This window comes from Carassius gibelio, chromosome A3, assembly GCF_023724105.1.
Source record: "Carassius gibelio isolate Cgi1373 ecotype wild population from Czech Republic chromosome A3, carGib1.2-hapl.c, whole genome shotgun sequence".
NCBI classification, from domain to species: Eukaryota; Metazoa; Chordata; class Actinopteri; order Cypriniformes; family Cyprinidae; genus Carassius; species Carassius gibelio.
In genome coordinates, this window is record NC_068373.1 from 47,388 (window position 1) to 58,940 (window position 11,553).

General features: G+C 38.4%; 8 pseudogenes; all 8 read left to right on the forward strand.

Moving 5' to 3' along the window:
- The first annotated feature begins 846 nt into the window (after window positions 1-846).
- On the forward strand, window positions 847-965 carry LOC127964243 (uncharacterized; annotated as a pseudogene).
- Window positions 966-2,357: 1,392 nt separating this feature from the next.
- On the forward strand, window positions 2,358-2,476 carry LOC127964312 (uncharacterized; annotated as a pseudogene).
- A 1,402-nt stretch (window positions 2,477-3,878) lies between these two features.
- On the forward strand, window positions 3,879-3,997 carry LOC127964355 (uncharacterized; annotated as a pseudogene).
- Window positions 3,998-5,396: 1,399 nt separating this feature from the next.
- Window positions 5,397-5,515, forward strand: LOC127961455 (uncharacterized; annotated as a pseudogene).
- Window positions 5,516-6,907: 1,392 nt separating this feature from the next.
- LOC127962515 (uncharacterized) lies at window positions 6,908-7,026 on the forward strand (annotated as a pseudogene).
- Window positions 7,027-7,398: 372 nt separating this feature from the next.
- LOC127964398 (uncharacterized) lies at window positions 7,399-7,517 on the forward strand (annotated as a pseudogene).
- A 1,392-nt stretch (window positions 7,518-8,909) lies between these two features.
- LOC127964461 (uncharacterized) lies at window positions 8,910-9,028 on the forward strand (annotated as a pseudogene).
- A 1,393-nt stretch (window positions 9,029-10,421) lies between these two features.
- LOC127964524 (uncharacterized) lies at window positions 10,422-10,540 on the forward strand (annotated as a pseudogene).
- The last annotated feature ends 1,013 nt before the right edge of the window (window positions 10,541-11,553 follow it).

Sequence of the window (11,553 nt, forward strand, 5' to 3'; positions counted from 1 at the left end):
CCTGGTTAGTAATTGGATGGCAGACCCCCTGGTAATACCAGTTGCTTTAAGATTTTGGGAAATTTTTCACAAATTATATAATAATCTTGCAAGAAAAAAAGAAAGGAGTCAATGCCCCATATCTGAATCTTAGCAGGTATGGGCCTGGTTAGTAATTGGATGGGAGACACCCTGGTAATACCAGTTGCTTTAAGATTTTTGGAAATTTTTCACAAATTATATAATAATCTTGAAAAAAAAAAAAAAGTCAATGCCCGATCTCTGAATAATAGCAGGTTTTGCCTGGTTAGTACTTGGATGGAAGACGGCCGGGAAATACCAGTTGCTGTAATATTTTTGGCAATTTTTACTAATTACATAATAATCTTGCAACAAAAAAAAAAAAGAGTAAATGCCCAATCTTTGAATCTTAGGAGGTATGGACCTGTTTAGTGCTTGGATGGGAGACCGCCTCGGAATACCAGTTGCTGTAATATTTTTGGAAATTTGTACTAATTATATAATTATCTTGAAACAAAAAGAGTCAATGCCCAATCTTTGAATCTTAGCAGCTATGGACCTGTTTAGTGTTTGGATGGGAGACCGCCTCGGAAAACCAGGTGCTCTAATATTATTGGAAATTTATTACTAATTATATAATAATCTTAAAAAAAAAAAAAAAAAAAAAAAAAGAGTCAATGCCCGATCTCTTAATCTTAGCAGGTATTGGCCTGGTTAGTGCTTGGATGGGAGACCGCCTGGGAATACCAGGTGCTTTAAGCTTTAGGGTTTTCTTTCCTACTTATATAATGTACCGGCGATTAGATTGACTGATCTTTAAATAGCTCTCTCTTTGCAGCAGTCTTCGCTTATGGCCATACCACCCTGGCTATGCCAGATCATGTCTGAGCTCGGAAGCTAAGCAGGTTTGGGCCTGGTTAGTAATTGGATGGGAGACCCCCTGGTAATACCAGTTGCTTTAAGATTTTTGTAAATTTTTCACAAATTATATAATAATCTTGAAAAAAAAAAGAGTGAATGCCCATTCTTTGAATCTTAGCAGTCATTGACCTGTGTAGTGTTTGGATGGGAGACCCCCTGGTAATACCAGGTGCTCTAATATTATTGGAAATTTATTACTAATTATATAATAATCTTAAAAAAAAAGAGCCAATGCCCGATCTCTTAATCTTAGCAGGTATTGGCCTGGTTAGTGCTTGGATGGGAGACCGCCTCGGAATACCAGGTGCTGTAAGCTTTTGGATTTTCATTCCTACTTATATAATGTATGGGCGATTTGATTGGCTGATCTTTAAATAGTCTTCTCTTTGCAGTATCCTTCGCTTGCGACCGTAACAACCTGGCTATGCCTGATCTCGTCTGCTCTCGGAAGCTAAGCAGGTTTGGTCCTGTATAATGTACCGGCGATTAGATTGGCTGATCTTTAAATAGCTCTCTCTTTGCAGCAGTCTTGGCTCATGGCCATTCCACCCTGGCTATGCCAGATCATGTCTGAGCTCGGAAACTAAGCAGGTTTCGGCCTGGTTAGTAATTGGATGGCAGACCCCCTGGTAATACCAGTTGCTTTAAGATTTTGGGAAATTTTTCACAAATTATATAATAATCTTGCAAGAAAAAAAGAAAGGAGTCAATGCCCCATATCTGAATCTTAGCATGTATGGGCCTGGTTAGTAATTGGATGGGAGACACCCTGGTAATACCAGTTGCTTTAAGATTTTTGGAAATTTTTCACAAATTATATAATAATCTTGAAAAAAAAAAAAAAAAGTCAATGCCCGATCTCTGAATAATAGCAGGTTTTGCCTGGTTAGTACTTGGATGGAAGACGGCCGGGAAATACCAGTTGCTGTAATATTTTTGGCAATTTTTACTAATTACATAATAATCTTGCAACAACAACAAAAAAAAAAGAGTAAATGCCCAATCTTTGAATCTTAGGAGGTATGGACCTGTTTAGTGCTTGGATGGGAGACCGCCTCGGAATACCAGTTGCTGTAATATTTTTGGAAATTTGTACTAATTATATAATTATCTTGAAACAAAAAGAGTCAATGCCCAATCTTTGAATTTTAGCAGCTATGGACCTGTTTAGTGTTTGGATGGGAGACCGCCTCGGAAAACCAGGTGCTCTAAAATTATTGGAAATTTATTACTAATTATATAATAATCTTTAAAAAAAAAAAAAAAAAAAAAAAAGAGTCAATGCCCGATCTCTTAATCTTAGCAGGTATTGGCCTGGTTAGTGCTTGGATGGGAGACCGCCTGGGAATACCAGGTGCTTTAAGCTTTAGGGTTTTCTTTCCTACTTATATTAGATTGGCTGATCTTTAAATAGCTCTCTCTTTGCAGCAGTCTTCGCTTATGGCCATACCACCCTGGCTATGCCAGATCATGTCTGAGCTCGGAAGCTAAGCAGGTTTGGGCCTGGTTAGTAATTGGATGGGAGACCCCCTGGTAATACCAGTTGCTTTAAGATTTTTGTAAATTTTTCACAAATTATATAATAATCTTGAAAAAAAAAAGAGTGAATGCCCATTCTTTGAATCTTAGCAGTCATTGACCTGTGTAGTGTTTGGATGGGAGACCCCCTGGTAATACCAGGTGCTCTAATATTATTGGAAATTTATTACTAATTATATAATAATCTTAAAAAAAAAGAGCCAATGCCCGATCTCTTAATCTTAGCAGGTATTGGCCTGGTTAGTGCTTGGATGGGAGACCGCCTCGGAATACCAGGTGCTGTAAGCTTTTGGATTTTCATTCCTACTTATATAATGTATGGGCGATTTGATTGGCTGATCTTTAAATAGTCTTCTCTTTGCAGTATCCTTCGCTTGCGACCGTAACAACCTGGCTATGCCTGATCTCGTCTGCTCTCGGAAGCTAAGCAGGTTTGGTCCTGTATAATGTACCGGCGATTAGATTGGCTGATCTTTAAATAGCTCTCTCTTTGCAGCAGTCTTCGCTTATGGCCATTCCACCCTGGCTATGCCAGATCATGTCTGAGCTCGGAAACTAAGCAGGTTTCGGCCTGGTTAGTAATTGGATGGCAGACCCCCTGGTAATACCAGTTGCTTTAAGATTTTGGGAAATTTTTCACAAATTATATAATAATCTTGCAAGAAAAAAAGAAAGGAGTCAATGCCCCATATCTGAATCTTAGCATGTATGGGCCTGGTTAGTAATTGGATGGGAGACACCCTGGTAATACCAGTTGCTTTAAGATTTTTGGAAATTTTTCACAAATTATATAATAATCTTGAAAAAAAAAAAAAAAGTCAATGCCCGATCTCTGAATAATAGCAGGTTTTGCCTGGTTAGTACTTGGATGGAAGACGGCCGGGAAATACCAGTTGCTGTAATATTTTTGGCAATTTTTACTAATTACATAATAATCTTGCAACAAAAAAAAAAAAAAAAGAGTAAATGCCCAATCTTTGAATCTTAGGAGGTATGGACCTGTTTAGTGCTTGGATGGGAGACCGCCTCGGAATACCAGTTGCTGTAATATTTTTGGAAATTTGTACTAATTATATAATTATCTTGAAACAAAAAGAGTCAATGCCCAATCTTTGAATCTTAGCAGCTATGGACCTGTTTAGTGTTTGGATGGGAGACCGCCTCGGAAAACCAGGTGCTCTAATATTATTGGAAATTTATTACTAATTATATAATAATCTTAAAAAAAAAAAAAAAAAAAAAAGAGTCAATGCCTGATCTCTTAATCTTAGCAGGTATTGGCCTGGTTAGTGCTTGGATGGGAGACCGCCTGGGAATACCAGGTGCTTTAAGCTTTAGGGTTTTCTTTCCTACTTATATAATGTACCGGCGATTAGATTGACTGATCTTTAAATAGCTCTCTCTTTGCAGCAGTCTTCGCTTATGGCCATACCACCCTGGCTATGCCAGATCATGTCTGAGCTCGGAAGCTAAGCAGGTTTGGGCCTGGTTAGTAATTGGATGGGAGACCCCCTGGTAATACCAGTTGCTTTAAGATTTTTGTAAATTTTTCACAAATTATATAATAATCTTGAAAAAAAAAAGAGTGAATGCCCATTCTTTGAATCTTAGCAGTCATTGACCTGTGTAGTGTTTGGATGGGAGACCCCCTGGTAATACCAGGTGCTCTAATATTATTGGAAATTTATTACTAATTATATAATAATCTTAAAAAAAAAGAGCCAATGCCCGATCTCTTAATCTTAGCAGGTATTGGCCTGGTTAGTGCTTGGATGGGAGACCGCCTCGGAATACCAGGTGCTGTAAGCTTTTGGATTTTCATTCCTACTTATATAATGTATGGGCGATTTGATTGGCTGATCTTTAAATAGTCTTCTCTTTGCAGTATCCTTCGCTTGCGACCGTAACAACCTGGCTATGCCTGATCTCGTCTGCTCTCGGAAGCTAAGCAGGTTTGGTCCTGTATAATGTACCGGCGATTAGATTGGCTGATCTTTAAATAGCTCTCTCTTTGCAGCAGTCTTCGCTTATGGCCATTCCACCCTGGCTATGCCAGATCATGTCTGAGCTCGGAAACTAAGCAGGTTTCGGCCTGGTTAGTAATTGGATGGCAGACCCCCTGGTAATACCAGTTGCTTTAAGATTTTGGGAAATTTTTCACAAATTATATAATAATCTTGCAAGAAAAAAAGAAAGGAGTCAATGCCCCATATCTGAATCTTAGCAGGTATGGGCCTGGTTAGTAATTGGATGGGAGACACCCTGGTAATACCAGTTGCTTTAAGATTTTTGGAAATTTTTCACAAATTATATAATAATCTTGAAAAAAAAAAAAAAGTCAATGCCCGATCTCTGAATAATAGCAGGTTTTGCCTGGTTAGTACTTGGATGGAAGACGGCCGGGAAATACCAGTTGCTGTAATATTTTTGGCAATTTTTACTAATTACATAATAATCTTGCAACAAAAAAAAAAAAGAGTAAATGCCCAATCTTTGAATCTTAGGAGGTATGGACCTGTTTAGTGCTTGGATGGGAGACCGCCTCGGAATACCAGTTGCTGTAATATTTTTGGAAATTTGTACTAATTATATAATTATCTTGAAACAAAAAGAGTCAATGCCCAATCTTTGAATCTTAGCAGCTATGGACCTGTTTAGTGTTTGGATGGGAGACCGCCTCGGAAAACCAGGTGCTCTAATATTATTGGAAATTCATTACTAATTATATAATAATCTTTTAAAAAAAAAAAAAAAAAAAAAAGAGTCAATGCCCGATCTCTTAATCTTAGCAGGTATTGGCCTGGTTAGTGCTTGGATGGGAGACCGCCTGGGAATACCAGGTGCTTTAAGCTTTAGGGTTTTCTTTCCTACTTATATAATGTACCGGCGATTAGATTGACTGATCTTTAAATAGCTCTCTCTTTGCAGCAGTCTTCGCTTATGGCTATACCACCCTGGCTATGCCAGATCATGTCTGAGCTCGGAAGCTAAGCAGGTTTGGGCCTGGTTAGTAATTGGATGGGAGACCCCCTGGTAATACCAGTTGCTTTAAGATTTTTGTAAATTTTTCACAAATTATATAATAATCTTGAAAAAAAAAAGAGTGAATGCCCAATCTTTGAATCTTAGCAGTCATTGACCTGTGTAGTGTTTGGATGGGAGACCCCCTGGTAATACCAGGTGCTCTAATATTATTGGAAATTTATTACTAATTATAAAATAATCTTAAAAAAAAAGAGCCAATGCCGATCTCTTAATCTTAGCAGGTATTGGCCTGGTTAGTGCTTGGATGGGAGACCGCCTCGGAATACCATGTGCTGTAAGCTTTTGGATTTTCATTCCTACTTATATAATGTATGGGCGATTTGATTGGCTGATCTTTAAATAGTCTTCTCTTTGCAGTATCCTTCGCTTGCGACCGTAACAACCTGGCTATGCCTGATCTCGTCTGCTCTCGGAAGCTAAGCAGGTTTGGTCCTGTATAATGTACCGGCGATTAGATTGGCTGATCTTTAAATAGCTCTCTCTTTGCAGCAGTCTTCGCTTATGGCCATTCCACCCTGGCTATGCCAGATCATGTCTGAGCTCGGAAACTAAGCAGGTTTCGGCCTGGTTAGTAATTGGATGGCAGACCCCCTGGTAATACCAGTTGCTTTAAGATTTTTGGAAATTTTTCACAAATTATATAATAATCTTGCAAGAAAAAAAGAAAGGAGTCAATGCCCCATATCTGAATCTTAGCAGGTATGGGCCTGGTTAGTAATTGGATGGGAGACACCCTGGTAATACCAGTTGCTTTAAGATTTTTGGAAATTTTTCACAAATTATATAATAATCTTGAAAAAAAAAAAAAAAAGTCAATGCCCGATCTCTGAATAATAGCAGGTTTTGCCTGGTTAGTACTTGGATGGAAGACGGCCGGGAAATACCAGTTGCTGTAATATTTTTGGCAATTTTTACTAATTACATAATAATCTTGCAACAACAAAAAAAAAAAAAAGAGTAAATGCCCAATCTTTGAATCTTAGGAGGTATGGACCTGTTTAGTGCTTGGATGGGAGACCGCCTCGGAATACCAGTTGCTGTAATATTTTTGGAAATTTGTACTAATTATATAATTATCTTGAAACAAAAAGAGTCAATGCCCAATCTTTGAATCTTAGCAGCTATGGACCTGTTTAGTGTTTGGATGGGAGACCGCCTCGGAAAACCAGGTGCTCTAATATTATTGGAAATTTATTACTAATTATATAATAATCTTTAAAAAAAAAAAAAAAAAAAAAAAAGAGTCAATGCCCGATCTCTTAATCTTAGCAGGTATTGGCCTGGTTAGTGCTTGGATGGGAGACCGCCTGGGAATACCAGGTGCTTTAAGCTTTAGGGTTTTCTTTCCTACTTATATTAGATTGGCTGATCTTTAAATAGCTCTCTCTTTGCAGCAGTCTTCGCTTATGGCCATACCACCCTGTCTATGCCAGATCATGTCTGAGCTCGGAAGCTAAGCAGGTTTGGGCCTGGTTAGTAATTGGATGGGAGACCCCCTGGGAATACCAGTTGCTTTAAGATTTTTGTAAATTTTTCACAAATTATATAATAATCTTGAAAAAAAAAAGAGTCAATGCCCATTCTTTGAATCTTAGCAGTCATGGACCTGTTTAGTGTCTGGATGGGAGACCGCCTCGGAATACCAGGTGCTCTAATATTATTGGAAATTTATTACTAATTATATAATAATCTTAAAAAAAAAAAAAAAAAAAAAAAAAGAGTCAATGCCCGATCTCTTAATCTTAGCAGGTATTGGCCTGGTTAGTGCTTGGATGGGAGACCGCCTGGGAATACCAGGTGCTTTAAGCTTTAGGGTTTTCTTTCCTACTTATATAATGTACCGGCGATTAGATTGACTGATCTTTAAATAGCTCTCTCTTTGCAGCAGTCTTCGCTTATGGCCATACCACCCTGGCTATGCCAGATCATGTCTGAGCTCGGAAGCTAAGCAGGTTTGGGCCTGGTTAGTAATTGGATGGGAGACCCCCTGGTAATACCAGTTGCTTTAAGATTTTTGTAAATTTTTCACAAATTATATAATAATCTTGAAAAAAAAAAGAGTGAATGCCCATTCTTTGAATCTTAGCAGTCATTGACCTGTGTAGTGTTTGGATGGGAGACCCCCTGGTAATACCAGGTGCTCTAATATTATTGGAAATTTATTACTAATTATATAATAATCTTAAAAAAAAAGAGCCAATGCCCGATCTCTTAATCTTAGCAGGTATTGGCCTGGTTAGTGCTTGGATGGGAGACCGCCTCGGAATACCAGGTGCTGTAAGCTTTTGGATTTTCATTCCTACTTATATAATGTATGGGCGATTTGATTGGCTGATCTTTAAATAGTCTTCTCTTTGCAGTATCCTTCGCTTGCGACCGTAACAACCTGGCTATGCCTGATCTCGTCTGCTCTCGGAAGCTAAGCAGGTTTGGTCCTGTATAATGTACCGGCGATTAGATTGGCTGATCTTTAAATAGCTCTCTCTTTGCAGCAGTCTTCGCTTATGGCCATTCCACCCTGGCTATGCCAGATCATGTCTGAGCTCGGAAACTAAGCAGGTTTCGGCCTGGTTAGTAATTGGATGGCAGACCCCCTGGTAATACCAGTTGCTTTAAGATTTTGGGAAATTTTTCACAAATTATATAATAATCTTGCAAGAAAAAAAGAAAGGAGTCAATGCCCCATATCTGAATCTTAGCATGTATGGGCCTGGTTAGTAATTGGATGGGAGACACCCTGGTAATACCAGTTGCTTTAAGATTTTTGGAAATTTTTCACAAATTATATAATAATCTTGAAAAAAAAAAAAAAAAGTCAATGCCCGATCTCTGAATAATAGCAGGTTTTGCCTGGTTAGTACTTGGATGGAAGACGGCCGGGAAATACCAGTTGCTGTAATATTTTTGGCAATTTTTACTAATTACATAATAATCTTGCAACAACAACAAAAAAAAAAGAGTAAATGCCCAATCTTTGAATCTTAGGAGGTATGGACCTGTTTAGTGCTTGGATGGGAGACCGCCTCGGAATACCAGTTGCTGTAATATTTTTGGAAATTTGTACTAATTATATAATTATCTTGAAACAAAAAGAGTCAATGCCCAATCTTTGAATTTTAGCAGCTATGGACCTGTTTAGTGTTTGGATGGGAGACCGCCTCGGAAAACCAGGTGCTCTAAAATTATTGGAAATTTATTACTAATTATATAATAATCTTTAAAAAAAAAAAAAAAAAAAAAAAAGAGTCAATGCCCGATCTCTTAATCTTAGCAGGTATTGGCCTGGTTAGTGCTTGGATGGGAGACCGCCTGGGAATACCAGGTGCTTTAAGCTTTAGGGTTTTCTTTCCTACTTATATTAGATTGGCTGATCTTTAAATAGCTCTCTCTTTGCAGCAGTCTTCGCTTATGGCCATACCACCCTGGCTATGCCAGATCATGTCTGAGCTCGGAAGCTAAGCAGGTTTGGGCCTGGTTAGTAATTGGATGGGAGACCCCCTGGTAATACCAGTTGCTTTAAGATTTTTGTAAATTTTTCACAAATTATATAATAATCTTGAAAAAAAAAAGAGTGAATGCCCATTCTTTGAATCTTAGCAGTCATTGACCTGTGTAGTGTTTGGATGGGAGACCCCCTGGTAATACCAGGTGCTCTAATATTATTGGAAATTTATTACTAATTATATAATAATCTTAAAAAAAAAGAGCCAATGCCCGATCTCTTAATCTTAGCAGGTATTGGCCTGGTTAGTGCTTGGATGGGAGACCGCCTCGGAATACCAGGTGCTGTAAGCTTTTGGATTTTCATTCCTACTTATATAATGTATGGGCGATTTGATTGGCTGATCTTTAAATAGTCTTCTCTTTGCAGTATCCTTCGCTTGCGACCGTAACAACCTGGCTATGCCTGATCTCGTCTGCTCTCGGAAGCTAAGCAGGTTTGGTCCTGTATAATGTACCGGCGATTAGATTGGCTGATCTTTAAATAGCTCTCTCTTTGCAGCAGTCTTCGCTTATGGCCATTCCACCCTGGCTATGCCAGATCATGTCTGAGCTCGGAAACTAAGCAGGTTTCGGCCTGGTTAGTAATTGGATGGCAGACCCCCTGGTAATACCAGTTGCTTTAAGATTTTGGGAAATTTTTCACAAATTATATAATAATCTTGCAAGAAAAAAAGAAAGGAGTCAATGCCCCATATCTGAATCTTAGCATGTATGGGCCTGGTTAGTAATTGGATGGGAGACACCCTGGTAATACCAGTTGCTTTAAGATTTTTGGAAATTTTTCACAAATTATATAATAATCTTGAAAAAAAAAAAAAAAAGTCAATGCCCGATCTCTGAATAATAGCAGGTTTTGCCTGGTTAGTACTTGGATGGAAGACGGCCGGGAAATACCAGTTGCTGTAATATTTTTGGCAATTTTTACTAATTACATAATAATCTTGCAACAACAACAAAAAAAAAAGAGTAAATGCCCAATCTTTGAATCTTAGGAGGTATGGACCTGTTTAGTGCTTGGATGGGAGACCGCCTCGGAATACCAGTTGCTGTAATATTTTTGGAAATTTGTACTAATTATATAATTATCTTGAAACAAAAAGAGTCAATGCCCAATCTTTGAATTTTAGCAGCTATGGACCTGTTTAGTGTTTGGATGGGAGACCGCCTCGGAAAACCAGGTGCTCTAAAATTATTGGAAATTTATTACTAATTATATAATAATCTTTAAAAAAAAAAAAAAAAAAAAAAAAAGAGTCAATGCCCGATCTCTTAATCTTAGCAGGTATTGGCCTGGTTAGTGCTTGGATGGGAGACCGCCTGGGAATACCAGGTGCTTTAAGCTTTAGGGTTTTCTTTCCTACTTATATTAGATTGGCTGATCTTTAAATAGCTCTCTCTTTGCAGCAGTCTTCGCTTATGGCCATACCACCCTGGCTATGCCAGATCATGTCTGAGCTCGGAAGCTAAGCAGGTTTGGGCCTGGTTAGTAATTGGATGGGAGACCCCCTGGTAATACCAGTTGCTTTAAGATTTTTGTAAATTTTTCACAAATTATATAATAATCTTGAAAAAAAAAAGAGTGAATGCCCATTCTTTGAATCTTAGCAGTCATTGACCTGTGTAGTGTTTGGATGGGAGACCCCCTGGTAATACCAGGTGCTCTAATATTATTGGAAATTTATTACTAATTATATAATAATCTTAAAAAAAAAGAGCCAATGCCCGATCTCTTAATCTTAGCAGGTATTGGCCTGGTTAGTGCTTGGATGGGAGACCGCCTCGGAATACCAGGTGCTGTAAGCTTTTGGATTTTCATTCCTACTTATATAATGTATGGGCGATTTGATTGGCTGATCTTTAAATAGTCTTCTCTTTGCAGTATCCTTCGCTTGCGACCGTAACAACCTGGCTATGCCTGATCTCGTCTGCTCTCGGAAGCTAAGCAGGTTTGGTCCTGTATAATGTACCGGCGATTAGATTGGCTGATCTTTAAATAGCTCTCTCTTTGCAGCAGTCTTCGCTTATGGCCATTCCACCCTGGCTATGCCAGATCATGTCTGAGCTCGGAAACTAAGCAGGTTTCGGCCTGGTTAGTAATTGGATGGCAGACCCCCTGGTAATACCAGTTGCTTTAAGATTTTGGGAAATTTTTCACAAATTATATAATAATCTTGCAAGAAAAAAAGAAAGGAGTCAATGCCCCATATCTGAATCTTAGCATGTATGGGCCTGGTTAGTAATTGGATGGGAGACACCCTGGTAATACCAGTTGCTTTAAGATTTTTGGAAATTTTTCACAAATTATATAATAATCTTGAAAAAAAAAAAAAAAGTCAATGCCCGATCTCTGAATAATAGCAGGTTTTGCCTGGTTAGTACTTGGATGGAAGACGGCCGGGAAATACCAGTTGCTGTAATATTTTTGGCAATTTTTACTAATTACATAATAATCTTGCAACAAAAAAAAAAAAAAAAGAGTAAATGCCCAATCTTTGAATCTTAGGAGGTATGGACCTGTTTAGTGCTTGGATGGGAGACCGCCTC